Consider the following 15174-nt stretch of genomic DNA (forward strand, 5'->3'; position numbering starts at 1 on the left):
TCAAGTCACCCCTCATCCTTCGCCGTTCCAACGAGAAAAGGCCGAGAACTCTCAACCTATCCTCGTACGACTTCCTCTCCATTCCAGGCAACATCCTGGTAAATCTTCTCTGCACCCTCTCCAAAGCTTCCACATCTTTCCTAAAGTGAGGCGACCAGAACTGCACACAGTACTCCAACTGTGGCCTAACCAAAGTCCTGTACAGCTGCAACATCACTTCACGACTCTTGAATTCAATCCCTCTGCTAATGAACGATAATACTCCATAGGCCTTCTTACAAACTCTATCCACCTGAGTGGCAACCTTCAAAGATCTATATACATAGACCCCAAGATCCCTCTGTTCCTCCACCTGACTTAGAACCCTACCATTAACCCTGTATTCCGCATTCTTATTTGTTCTTCCAAAATGGACAACCTCACACTTGGCAGGGTTGAACTCCATCTGCCACTCCTCAGCCCAGCTCTGCATCATATCTAAGTCCCTCTGCAGCCGACAACAGCCCTCCTCACTGTCCACAACTCCACCTATCTTCGTATCATCTGCAAATTTACTGACCCACCCTTCGACTCCCTCATCTAAGTCATGAACAAAAATTACAAACAGCAGAGGACCCAGAACTGATCCCTGCGGAACTCCACTTGTAACTGGGCTCCAGGCTGAATATTTACCATCTACCACCACTCTCTGCCTTCGACCGGTTAGCCAGTTTTCTATCCAATTGGCCAAATTTCCCTCTATCCCATGCCCCCTCACTTTCCGCATAAGCCTACCATGGGGAACCTTATCAAATGCCTTACTAAAATCCATGTACACTACATCCACTGCTCTACCCTCATCCACATGCTTGGTCACTTCCTCGAAGAATTCAATAAGACTTGTAAGGCAAGACCTACCCTTCACAAATCCGTGCTGGCTGTCCCTAATCAAGCAGTGTCTTTCCAGATACTCATAAATCCTATCCCTCAGTACCCTTTCCATTACTTTGCCTACCACAGAAGTAAGACTAACAGGCCTGTAATTCCCGGGGTTATCCCTATTCCCTTTTTTGAACAGGGGCACAACATTCGCTACTCTCCAGTCCCCTGGTACCACCCCCGTTGCCAGTGAAGACGAGAAGATCATTGCCAACGGTACTGCAATTTCCTCTCTTGCTTCCCACATAATCCTAGGATATATCCCGTCAGGCCCGGGGGACTTGTCTATCCTCAAGTTGTTCAAAATGTCCAACACATCTTCCTTCCTAACAGGTATCTCTTCTAGCTTACCAGTCCATTTCACACTCTCCTCTTCTACAATACGGTCCCTCTCGTTCGTAAATACTGAGGAGAAGTACTTGTTCAAGACCTCTCCTATCTCTTCCGACTCAATACACAGTCTCCCACTGCTGTCCTTGATCGGACCTACCCTCGTTCTCGTCATTCTCAGGTTTCTCACATACGCATAAAATGCCTTGGGGTTATCCTTGATCCTATCCGCCAACGATTTTTCATGCCCTCTCTTAGCTCTCCTAATCCCTTTCTTCAGGTCCCTTCTGGCTATCCTGTATCCCTCCACTGCTCTGTCTGAATCCTGTTTCCTCAACCTTATGTAAGCCTCCTTCTTCCTCTTTACCAGGCATTCAACCTCTCTCGTCAACCAAGGCTCCCTCACACGACCATTTCTTTCCTGTCTGATAGGTACATACATATCATGGACACATCGTATCTGCTCTTTGAAAAAGTTCCACTTTTCCACCACATCATTCCCTGACAGCCTATGCTCCCAACGTATGCTCCTCAAATCCTGCCTTACAGCATCGTAATTTCCCTTCCCCCAATTATAAAATCTACCTTGTTGTGCGCACCTATCTCTCTCCATAACCAAGGTGAAAGTCACAGAATTGTGGTCACCATCACCAAAATGTTCACCCACTAACAAGCCCACCACTTGTCCCGGTTTATTACCGAGTACCAAATCCAATATGGCCTCCCCTCTGGTTGGACAATCTACATACTGCGTTAGAAAAGCTTCCTGGACACACTGCACAAACACCGCCCCATCCAATCTACTTGATCTAAAGAGCTTCCAATCAATATTACCACCTTTCTTAAATAGCGGCACCACGTTAACCAACCTCTAGTCTTTCGGCATCTCACCTGTGATAATTGATGATACAAATATATCAGCAAGAGGCCTAGCAAACACATCCCCAGCTTCCCACAGAGTTCTAGGATTCACCTGATCAGGTGCTGGGGATTAACCAAGCTTTAACGGGTTACAAGACACCCAGCACGTCCTCCTCTGTAAGATGGACATATTTAACATGTCGACATCTATTTCCCCACATTCTATATTGCCCATGTCCTTCTCCACAGTACACACTGATGCAAAACATTCAGTTAGTATCGCTCCCATCTCCTGCGGCTCCACGCGTAGGCTACCTTACTGATCTTTGAGGAGCCCTATTCTCTCTCGAGTTACCCTTTTTGTTCTTAATGTATTTATAAACATTAATTCATAACCCTATCTCATGTCCCCTTTTTGCCCTCCTGATTTCCCTCTTAAGTATACTCCTATTGTCGTTAATGCTTAGGGTTTTTTGGGATTTTTGGATTGGAATAAATGCAAAATATTACATCTTGAAAAAACAAACGAGGGCAGACTGATACTAATTAAAAACAGGGCCTCGAGTAGTGATATGGAACAAAGAGGCCGAGGGGTTCGGGTCTTTCACGTGTAGACAGGGTGGTTAAGAAGGTGCTTGGCACACTTGCCTTCATTGCTCAGACCTTTGAGTACAAGAGTTGTGACATTATTTTGGATGGTGGGGAGGCCTTTTCTGGAATTCCGTGTCCAGTTCTGGTCATGCTGATATCGGGAGGATATGATGTAGTTGGAGCGGATTCAGAAGAGATTTACCAGGATGTTGATGGGAATGGATAGGTTGAATTATAAGCAGAGGCTGGATAGGCTGCGACTTCTTTCACTGGCACGCAGGAGGCTGAGGAGTGACGTTATTAGATGTTTCTCGAATTATGGAGGGTTGGTATCAGTAATGTTAACAGCAGGTGTCCTTTCCAGGAAGGGATGCGATTCAAGACTGGGTACATACCTTTTAAGGTGACAGCAGAACGGCTTTAAAAAGGCGTTCGGGATTTTTTGTTTATTTTTGTTCAGATAATGGTTTGTGTGTGGAATGAACTATCAGAGGAAGTGGTAGTTGTGAATCAAATTACAATTTTAGGATGACACCGTGGCTCAGTGATTAGCACTGCTGCCAGGACCCCCAGGTTCGATTCCAGCTTTGGACAACTGTCTCTGTGGGACTTGCACATTCTCCCAGTGTCTGCATGGGTTGCTTCCAGGGGCTCCAGTTTCCTCCCTAATGAGAGAGCAGCCCTATGGTCTGGTAGGGCAATGCTGCCTTTACCTTTTACACAGTGATGCCACTGTTTCTCTGGGGTGGGGAGAGGGAATGCTGAAGGTAGTGGATGGGACACCACTCAGGCACAGTGCTTTGTCCTGGAGGATGTTCACTTTCTTTAATAGTGTTGGGGGTGCACTGATGAAGGCAAGTGGAGAATGTTCCAACACAATCCTGATGTGTACCTTATAGACAGCAAACAGACATTGGGGAATCAGGGGTTTGTGGAAACTGAGGTGTTCTCCTTGGAGCTAAGGCAATTGAGAGGAGCTGTGACAGAGGGGTTTAGAAAAGTTACACGTTATAATAATAAAGCTTATAACCATCAGCTCATTATACAAGGATTACAGGACACACATTAAAGGTTTGGGAAGATTCAAAGGAGAACTTTTATGCAGCAAATGGGATTCGGATGGAATACAATACTCACACACAATGCGAATATCCAAGTCCTGATGAATTGAGTAATTCAATCAGAGTTGGTGTTACAATGACTGAGATTACCATCTGAATGTCCACCTGTAGTATCCTGTAATACAAGTTTATAAAATCCATCACTGTCAGTTCAGGTTAGAAACTCGCACCATCCCCTCCTCCTGGCCCAGGATGACTGGACACATTACCCCTTGTGGAGGTCAGCAGTCAGTTCAGGTTGAAATCTATGTGTGTTTCTAGGAGTTTCCACCTTGGAATTTCATGTGACCGAACAGGGCAGATCTTTGACACATGGGACAGAATATTCCAAGAGTCAGTGAGATGTGGAGAGCAGGATTTGCTTCTTTTTTTTTCCTTCCATGCTGCCGCTGTGCCTCATCAATAAGACATGGGGAGTGAAAGGCTCATGCAGCTCGATGGGCACGTTGCCTCCATTCTGAACAATGGGCAGCAAGCTCCTCCCATAGAGTATCTCTAAAAACAGAGCAACTCTGCACGCTTCACACTGCCCAGTGCTCCCAGTAAATGTTTAGAAGGGGGGAGGGGAACTCCTGGAAAAGGCATAACTGTAAAGTTCTAAGAGGATTGTGAAGAGAGAGAGATGTACTGGAGAAGGGGGGAACAAGTTGCAGATGGAGTATAATTTGGGAAAATGGGAAGTTGGTCATTTTGGAGGGGATAATAAAAGAACAGAGTGCTATTTAAATGGTGGAAACTGTAGAAAGCTGCACCACAAAGGGACCAGGGTAATTGTGCAGGAAACACTGAAAGCAGCAGATTCTGGGTCAGTCACGAAATCAAGGGTTCATTTCAGATTCATCAAGTTTAAGGTAACACCGACACGGGTAAGGGGTTTCAGTAGCAATGGAGCTGGGGTGAGGTGGAGACAAGCAACATTTGAGAGTTTGGAATTCCTGGTGTTTGAGATTGCGTAGATGTCTGATCAGAAGGTTACCTTGGGGTTACAGATATGACAGCAAAGTTGTGAAGTCTAGTTCTATCTCAGACTGCACCCAGTGAGAGGGAGGGGCTCAGCAGTAAGGGAAAGGAATTTGTAATAGCAACTGAGGGTAATGGATTTAACCGTAACAATGTTTCTTTGGAGGAAATTGCAGTCAATCGAGTAGTGGGAACGTGATAAGCAGTTTGGTAACTGAGTAACAGTGGAGCAATGGAGAGGGATGGTGGGGAGGGATAGCTGGGCATTGTCAGTGTACATGTGAAACCTCACACTGTGCTTTTGGACAATGTCACCTCCTGGCAGTGCGTAGGTGAGAAACAGGAGGGACCAAGGATAGATCCTTGAGGGACACCAAATACAAGAATTCAGAAAGGAAAGGGAGAGTGGAGATGGAGCAGGATTTACAAATGATGGTGAGGTCAAATGTTATTTTTTTTTTTGCAGAATGGATGAGAAGAACATAACCAGAAAAGACAGATAGACAGAACAAGGAACAATACCTGTGAATTGGCGAGGGGGAGTGATGAGGAGGAAACAGAATTGGAATGTCTGTAGTTTAGCGAGACTAGTAAAAGATCAAGGTGAGCTCTGATAATGCTTGACAAGAGACCGGAGAAAGGTGTAAGTTTGGGACAAAAATCAGGAACACCATGTGAGGCAGTTTGTCTCGGTGGGCTAGTGGGAGGGAGGGAAGCAGCAGAGGCAGCTGATCGGATTGTCTCAGTCTTAGTGACAGAGAAACTCAATGTGCTCCTTGCTCTTGTCGTTGGAGGGAAGGATGAAGGAGACAGGATGATGGACAGGGCTTTACAAAGAAACAAAACCAGGGTTAGTAATATTTAAAATGAGTGAACAAACCTAATATATTTAACTTTTATCCAGAATATTAAAATGTACAACTGAAGTCCTTGCTCGCATCCCAGCTCGGCAGATGGTGGAATCTGAATTCAAGAAAAAAATAACTGGAATTAGGAATCTCCTGATCTCCATGGAACCATTGTCAATGGTGAAAAAAATCCTGACAACCTGACAGCAGCCCAGCCAGCTACTCACTGTATTAATCACTGCAAAGTCTCAACACAGGAATGAAACTGGATGGACCACTTGGCATCTAACAAGGCACCAGAAATTACAACCACAGAATCAGCCCTCTCGACTCTGCAACATCCTGCTCACTAACATCTGTTTTTTTTGTGCCAAAACGTGGCGAGCTGTCTCACAGACTCGTCAAGGAACAGCCTGACATAGTCATACTCACAGAGTAACCCCTTACAGATAATGGCCAGACACCACCATCACCATCCCTAGATAGACAGTGTGATGATGGAAAAGCACAACAGGTCAGGCAGCATCCAAGGAGCAGGAGAATCGACGTTTCGAGCCTAAGCCTTTCATCAGCCTGACCTGCTGTGCTTTTCGAGCACCACACTTTCGACTCTGATCTCCAGCATCTGCAGTCTTCACTTTCTCCTGAAATCTCTGGATATGTCCTGTCCCACCAGCAGGACAGACCAGGCAGAGGTGATGGCACAGTAGTGTACACACAGGAACCATTTGCCCTGGGAGTACTCATGGACTCCAGGAAGTCTCATGGCTCCTGCTGATTACCACGTACCGTGCTCCCATGGCTTATGAATCAGTGCTCCTCCATGTTGAATAACACTTCGAGGAAGAACTGAGGCAATAAAATGTTGATAAGCCTACTCTGGGTACAGGATTTCAATGTCCTCTACCAAGAGTAGCTCAGCAGCAGGATAACTGACTGAGCAGGTCGGGTCCTCAAGGACATAGCTGCTCAACTGGGTTTGCAGCAGGCGGTAACGGAACCAGCAATAGGGAAAAACATACTGGATCTTATCAGTATGAATCTGCCAGTTGCAAATGCATCTGGCCATGACAGTATCGGTAAGAGCGACCATCGCACAGTCTTTTTGGAGACAAAGCCTCACCTTACAGTTGAGAAACACCTCCATTGTGCTGAGTGGTACTATCACCATGCTAAATGGGACAGATGTAGGAACTCAAACTGGATCTCTCTCAGGCACTGTGGGATAACAACAGCAGAACTGTACTCCAGCACAATCTATAATCTCATGGGTTTGTACTGATAGCGTGTGCTCCAGAACTTGCCACTCACCAAGCTACGTACCGCTCCAGCACTGTCATCGACCGACAATGTAGAACATTGCCCAGGGCTGTTCAACACAAAAACACAGGGCAATCCAACCCAGGCAATTTCCCTCTGTCAGTCCACACTCGATCAGCAGTAAAGTGATGGAAGATGTCATCAACAGGGCTATCAAGCAGCAGCTGCTCAGCAACAGCCAGCTGAGTGACACTCATTTTAGGCTCCACCAGGGCCAATCAGCTCCCGATTGTGTTACCACCTTGATTCACAATCTGGCAACCAGCTGAATCCCAGAGGTGAGGTGAGAGTGACAGCCCAGTCCCACTCCAAGATCACTAATTCTAGCTGGTTCCACCCTCATCTCAGCTCATATACTGAAACTCTCATCTATCGTGTGTTATTTCCAGACTTAAGTATCCAAACACACTCCTGGCCACCCTGTAATCTCAAGAAAAAAAATGAAAGGTCTATCGCGCACGTGCTCACTTCTACCCAAACATGTTCATCAGTCAAAAGGCTCCTATTCACAAGCAACAACAATTTAAAATTCTCATTCTTGATTTGATTCCTGGCTGTAATCATCCCTAGCTCCCTGCACCACACATTCTTTGTCGAGGTCTCAACCCATTTTCTTTGAGACTCCCAACGATTTGTTAATTCATTACTTCAACTGTGTGGCTGATTCTACAGTTACTAAAGCAACATGGTCTGGAATTTGCAGAAAAAACCTCACAGGTCTGCTTTCTACCTTTAAGACATCCCTCAAAACCTGCTTTTTGGCAATGCTTTTGGTCACCTGACCTAATATCTCCATCTCTGGCCTGATATCTAAAGTTCTCAATAGTATTTTTATGAAATTATAAGTATGATAATAAAACTACAAACTGTTCTTGATTTGGACATTATCTTCAGATCTTTACTGTTGCTGTAATGAATAATCTGTAACATCTCTTACCCAACCACACTGTGGGAGCACCTTCACCACACAAACTGCAGCTGTACAAGAAAGTCAAACATCACCCTCTCCACAAGCAACAGAGCTTTGGCATTAATCACTGGTATCTGTGGAAGGAGAAACACAGTATATGTTTCAGGGAGTGCAAAATGGATTACAGGGAATGAAAAAGAAAAAAGTAATCTGATAATAGAGCAACACATGGTCAGGGGCTGGGCCTCAGTCAAAAACTCATTTACAAAGGGTCTATAAAAGTAATAATACAGTAATAAACAGACCAAAAATACACCCATGGTTCGAGACTGAGGAAGCTAGATATTGACAAAGTGGTCATGAGGGAGCCCAGAGGTGAATCAGAGCAGTATGGGCTGCTATGAGCCCAATGACTCTATACCAGAGAAAGGCTGCACATGCGCCTGGCTGCACCTTGCCCCCTACAAAGATGGCGGTTCCGCACGTGTCCAGTGAATCGTTGTCCCGAATAAAGATGGCGGCGCTCACTCAGGCCTGCAGCCGCGCTGAGGCAATTCCCCGTTTACTGCAAACACGGGACTGGGACGTTCAAATTTGTATTTTCCGACATGCACAATTTGTTTGTAAAACCTCTCCGCTCATGGCAATACAGTTTTTCTCCCGTTTCCCTGTTAATTTCTTTCCTTACCGTATCCTTTCTCTCCATAACTTGCCGAGCATTCATTACAGCGACTGTGCGCCGCCCGTGAGGGTGATCACATGGTTTAGTTTAGCTCCGCCCTTCATTCACTTTGATTGGTTGGAGGACCAACATCCCGCTAGGTCATCCAGCTCCGCCCACCGTCCTTTCATTGGTCCGGTGCTGACATCAATCACCCGGAGTCCCTTTGTTGGCTAGAGCATGCGCAGTGCGTCCTGCTTTAGCTGATATGTTGGGTCATGTGATGGGAGAGTTTGCTGAGGGTAAGAATTCCCTTTGTGTGAGCTCTGCAGTAGATTTCCTTTATTCATGGAGGGAATTGCCTTCCTAGTCATGACTGAATAGCTATGATTGATGAATCAATGCCATCTGAACCAGTACATAAACACCCCATTTTCACAACATCTGAGATCTTTAGCACATTGTATCATGGTCTTCTTTGGAAACAACAAAAAAAAAACATGAAATGGAGCCTCCAGGAATCGGAGCAGGAGTAGGGCATTCATTCCCTTCAGCTTGTTCCCCTATTATATCAGATCATGGCTGGGCCAACCCAGACCTCAACACCTCTTTTATGCTTGATCCGCATAGCCTTCAACTGCTCAATATTTCAAAAATCTATCTGCCCTCTTTTAAAATAATTTGAGATAGAATCACAGATACCCTACTGTGTAGAAACAGGCCCTTCAGCCCAACAAGCCAGAACAACACTCCGAAGAGTAACCCAACCATTCCTCTCCCACGTTTAACTTTCACAATTGTTTAGGTGAGAAAATTCTATCCATTCACTGAGAGAAAAACATCTTTACTTTTTCTAAAATGAATGTTCCCTTATGTAATGTCCCTGGTTTGAGACTTCACTGGTGCTAGAAGATCTCGTCAACATCTTCCCTGTCAAGTTCCTCAGAATCTTGTTTCCATAAGATCACCCCTGCCTATCTATTCTTGATAGGTCAACCCTTTCATCCTCAAAGCAGCTAAGTGAATCTTTTTTGAATGGTCTCCGATGTTGGTTTACCCTTTATTAAATATAGGAGCTAACATTGTATACAGTACTCCAAGTAAGGACTCAGCAACAGACAGTGTGGTTAACCAATCCTCAGTCCATGCCAATGCATTACCCCGATAACATGAGCTCCTAAATTGTGCAATTAACTTTTATGTAGCACCTTATCATTTACATTTTTAAAATCCAAATACAGAACATCATTGGATTGCCCTTTATTAGCCCTGCTTGTTATCTCCTCAATGAACTGTCGTAAATTTGTCAAATATAGTTTCTCTTTCACAAACCCCAGTCTACCATGTTTAATGATAAGCTTTTCTAAATGTCCTGCAATTTCTTTCTTTAATATTCGACTCTGTAGATTCTTTCAGTAGATTTGCTAAGTATGATTCCACTCTCTTAAATCCATGCAGACTCTGTCCAATCCTGTCACCGTTCAGTAAGAAACCTGACTGTACTCCAATATAGTTAGTAAATGTATCTGTATTTATTTTTAAAAATTGATTACTTATAAATGCTGGACCCATGCAATATCAATGAATTAGTGACTCTGAATTTGGGTTATCATGTTTTTTTTTTGTTCATTCCTTTTTGTACTGTGTTATGCAGACAGCACCAAGTGATCACTCTTAATTGTGAGTAACTTTGAAAATAATATATTTTAAAAATGACATCCCAAAATGCTGCATCAATATTGTGCCAGGAGGAATTTGCATTCAATAGTTTGCAGATAAAATTGAACAGAGTTTTGCTGCAATTTGGCCAGATTGCAGGTTACACCAAAGAGGCAACTCTGTTGTCAAATTCTTACTTGACACTGCCCAAGGCGATACTGATGGGACTGATTTGCCATTCTTGTTCACCAGCTTTATTTCCAGGTTTAATCGTATAATCATTCTCGAGCTTGTAATTTTAGACAACTTCTCTTTTAGGTACATATGTAAATACCATACTGAAATGTTGCACTGAATGGTACCAAATCTGAAATTAGTCTCTAATCTGATAGTAACATGTTCTGACCCTTCTACATATTAATTGGCATAAATCTATGCCAGTTATTTTTCTGAAGCCTGTGATTCCTGATGAAGGGCTTGTGCCCGAAACATCAACTCTCCTGCTTCTCGGATGTTGCCTGATTGCTGTGCTTTTCCAGCATGACACTTTTCGAGTCTGATGTCCAGCTTCTTTGGTCATCACTTTCTCCTTTGATCAACAAAAATTATTCTTGGTTTAATCTTCTAAAAGTGCAATACGAACCAATTCATGAAATTCAGATATCTCACATTTACCTTAACTATGTGAAGGCTAAGACATTACTAAATTATTATCAGTAATTGAAACCGTGCTGACAAACTTGTGCAGTATCAATGCCTCACCTTTCGAGTGTTCCCAGATATCGCGCAGCTGCAGTATTTTGTTTTGCAGTCAGCTATATGTTGTTCTCACTTGTTTCTTTGTGAAAGATTATAAAATTAACTTGGATGAATGAACTTATGATTTCTTTAAACAATGTTGGGAGAAAAAAAAGTCAGTATTTCAAGTGCTGATAAAGTAAAATAAACTGATAATCAGTAGAAAGGGTTTAAGATGGATATGCAACAAATGCTGGCAAATGAGATTAGATTAATTTTTGATATCTGGTCAGCATGGGCAAGTTGGACTGAAGGGTCTGATTTTGTTTTGTACAACTGTGACTTCATTCTCTCAGTTATTCAAGAAGTTGAATACTTCGAGGAGGAAAAGGAGAATTTATGCAGAGATTGCACTTGAAATGATAATTGAGGTATATCAAACTCACATTGTTTCATGACCTTTTCCTCTGTGTTCTTCAATGAACAAACTTGTTTTATTATCTGAATAACTACATATCATGTGATTTGTTTTGCACAAAATATTTCGTTAGGATCTGGTGAACTATTAGGAAGTGTTCATTTTTAAAATTTAGGCAGCGTGATTATTAAGCAAGAAAAGGTTAGCGTTTTACTCCCACTGAATCATTGCTCTATAAAAGATAACAAGCTTTTTATCTTTTCTGGGCACTGAATATATGGAAGTCAATTCTGAAGGAAAAAATCCTCGCCGGTAATGTTCCCACATATGTGGAGTAATTGCTTCTGGTCATCCTTCAGGTTATAGAGGCTCGGAAAGAAATGAGTTGGCCAAAGTTAGCAACATCATTTGGATGGACTATGCTCATTGGGGAAACTTGCAGGATCTGTAGAAGAAACACGTGTTTCAGAGTGTATGCAATAAACCTGAACATTGTTATTTTTTTCATAGAGCTTGGGTCCTGACTGGAGCATCACCGAAGTTACTATTGTTTGTTAAATTTCCAAACTTGCCAAATTATTGTTGGTAAATGCAGGTGACTTTATCAAAGCACATTTCACACTCCCCAGCCAGGACTTTGATCCCAATTCTGTCAGTCCATCCATTCCTATGGATAACAGGTATTTTAAATGTGAGTACTCCATTTAACTATTTGAATTGAATACTTCAGTGGTTACGTCCTCTTGGATTCTTAATTTCAAATTACTCAATGTGATTTTTTTGTCCCCCCTGAATTTGCCAAGCACTGGGCAGTTCTGGGATATTCCAAATATTTACAATAGATGCATTTACATATTGAAGGCATCCTGGCAGATTTGAATACCTTTCAGGTCGTCAACAACAATACATAAGTAACTTTGTGGATTGCTTACTGTACACCAACAACGCAAGCCAAGTATTAGTGAAACCACAGATTGTTTCCCATGGATTCCCAAATCTAAACAGTGCATTGCAGATATGCTCACTATCACCATCTGGGAGCAGTCTCCCAAAGTGCTCCCAGCATTTAGAAAGCGCACACACTGCCCTCCAAAGTTAAATCTGCTGTCACAGGCATCACTCTTATTGTATACAATGACATTTATTGTCCAGTTCTTTAACGTGACAAATGATTTTACAAACAATTTATAAAATACTTTAAGTCCTGAGGAAATGTGATGTCAGCCCTTTGTAGAAGTGAATGGAAAGTGTAATGTTTGCTTGACCTTTGGCTCTATGTATCAGGCCGAACTGAACCTTTAGCAAGATGTGGGATGCTTCCCACACACTTTGTTTAAAAAAAAACAAAGATTATGCCCTGAGATTTAAATGTTCAATCAGGTTTAATAAAAATCCTTCCAAAAATTGAGTTTTCAATTTTTGGGAGAAGATTTGCAGCTCGGGAGCTCGTTGCTGTGGTTCTGTTCGCCAAGCTGGGAATTTGTGTTGCAAACGTTTTGTCCCCTGTCTTGGTGACATCCTCAGTGCTTGGGAGCCTCCTGTGAAGTGCTTCTGTGATGTTTCCTGCGGCATTTATAGTGGCCTGTCTCTACTGCTTCCGGTTGTCAGTTCCATCTGTCCGCTGTAGTGGCCGGTATATTGGGTCCAGGTCGATGTGTTTGTTGATAGAGTCTGTGGATGAGTGCTATGCCTCTAAGAATTCCCTGGCTGTTCTCTGTTTGGCTTGCCCTATCGTGGTAGTGTTGTCCCAGTCGAATTCATGTTGCTTGTCATCTGCGTGTGTGGCTACTAAGGATAGCTGGTCGTGTCATTTCGTGGCTAGTTGGTTTCATGGATGCGGATCGTTAGCTGTCTTCCTGGTTGTCCTATGTAGTGTTTTGTGCAGTCCTTACATGGGATTTTGTACACTACATTGGTTTTGCTCATGTTGGGTATCGGGTCCTTCGTTCTGGTGAGTTATTGTCTGAGAGTGGCTGTTGGTTTGTGTGCTGTTATGAGTCCTAGTGGTCGCAGTAGTCTGGATGTCAGTTCGGAAATGCTCCTGATGTATGGTAGTGTGGCTAGTCCTTTGGGTTGTGGCATGTTCTCGTTCCATCGTCTTTCCCTTCGGCATCTGTTGATGAAATTGCGAGGGTATCCGTTCAAAGTTTGTGAGAATATTTGTAGCTCGGGTGCTCGTTGCTGTGGTTCTGTTCGCCGAGCTGGAAGTTTTCATTGCAAACATTTCGTCCCCTGTCTAGGTGACATCCTCAGTGCTTAGGAGCCTCCTGTGAAGCACTTCTGTGATGTTTCCTCCGGCATTTATAGTGGCCTGTCCCTGCCGCTTCCGGTTGTCAGTTTCAGCTGTCCGCTGTAGTGGCCGGTATATTGGGTCCAGGTCTATGTGTTTGTTGATGGAGTTTGTGGATGAGTGCCAAGCTTCTAGGAATTCCCTGGCTGTTCTTTGTTTCGCTTGCCCTATAATGGTAGTGTTGTCCCAGTTAAATTCATGTTGCTTGTCGTCTGCATGTGTGGCTACTAGGGATAGCTGGTCGTGTCATTTCTTGGCTAGTTGATGTTCATGTATGCGGATTGTTAGCTGTCTTCCTGTTTGCGAGGATATCAGTTTTTTGCGAATACCTTGTATAGGTGTTCCTCTTCCTCTTTTTGCAGTTCTGGTGTGCTGCAGTGTGTTGTGTCTCTTTTGAACAGTGTCTTGATGCAACTTCGTTTGTGTGTATTGGGGTGGATGCTTTCATAGTTCAGGACTTGGTCTGTGTGTGTGGCTTTCCTGTAAACCTTTGTGGAGAATTCTCCGTTCGGTGTTCTCTGTACCAACACGTCTAGGAATGGGAGTTGGTTGCCCTTTTATTCCTCTCTAGTGAATCGGATTCCTGTGAGTGTGGCGTTGATGATCTGGTGTGTGTTCTCTATTTCTGTGTTTTTAATGATTACAATAATTAACCCAAACTCTGGGTCAGATATGTGGATGACACCGTTGTAATAATAAAAAACACAGAAATAGAGAACACGCACCAGATCATCAACGCCACACTCACAGGAATCCGATTCACGAGAGAGGAAGAAAAGGACAACCAACTCCCATTCCTAGATGTGATGGGACAGAGAACACCGAACGGAGAATTCTCCACAAAGGTTTACAGGAAAGCCACACACACAGACCAAGTCCTGAACTACGAAAGCAACCACCCCAACACGCACAAACGAAAGTTGCATCAAGACACTATTCAAAAAAGGGCCACAACACACTGCAGCACACCAGAACTGCAAAAAGAGGAAGACGAACACCTGTACAAGGTATTCGCCAAAAACGGATATCCTCGCAATTTCATCAACAGATGCCTAAGGGAAAGACAATAGAACGAGGACATGCCACAACCCAAAGGACTAGCCACACTACCATACATCAGGAGCATTTCCGAACTGACATCCAGACTACTGCGACCACTAGGACTCATAACAGCACACAAACCAACAGCCACTCTCAGACAATAACTCACCAGAACGAAGGACCCGATACCCAGCATGAGCAAAACCAATGTAGTGTACAAAATCCCATGCAAGGACTGAACAAAACACTACATAGGACAAACAGGAAGACAGCTAACGATCCGTATCCATGAAACCAACTAGCCACGAAACGATACGACTAGCTATCCTTAGTAGCCACACACGCAGATGACAAGCAACATGAATTCGACTGGGACAACACTACCATTATAGGGCAAGCCAAACAGAGAACAGCCAGGGAATTCCTAGAGGCATGGCACTCATCCACAGAGTCAATCAACAAACACATAGACCTGGACCCAATATACCGGCCACTACAGCGGACAGCT

The 15174-nt window shown here is 43.7% G+C and overlaps 1 long non-coding RNA gene across 1 annotated transcript; it reads right to left on the minus strand.

Moving 5' to 3' along the window:
• Positions 1-3851: 3851 nt before the first annotated feature.
• On the minus strand, positions 3852-8257 carry LOC122547959 (uncharacterized). The gene is made up of 4 exons (XR_015754095.1): positions 8165-8257; positions 7887-7993; positions 5662-5744; positions 3852-3936 (listed from the first exon to the last, which is right to left on the minus strand). It is a non-coding gene; the product is annotated as an uncharacterized LOC122547959 (long non-coding RNA).
• Between the last annotated feature and the right edge of the window lie 6917 nt (positions 8258-15174).

This window comes from Chiloscyllium plagiosum, unplaced genomic scaffold (assembly GCF_037043375.1).
Source record: "Chiloscyllium plagiosum isolate Xiang-an unplaced genomic scaffold, Cpla_swu_hap1 HiC_scaffold_42, whole genome shotgun sequence".
Taxonomy (NCBI): Eukaryota; Metazoa; Chordata; class Chondrichthyes; order Orectolobiformes; family Hemiscylliidae; genus Chiloscyllium; species Chiloscyllium plagiosum.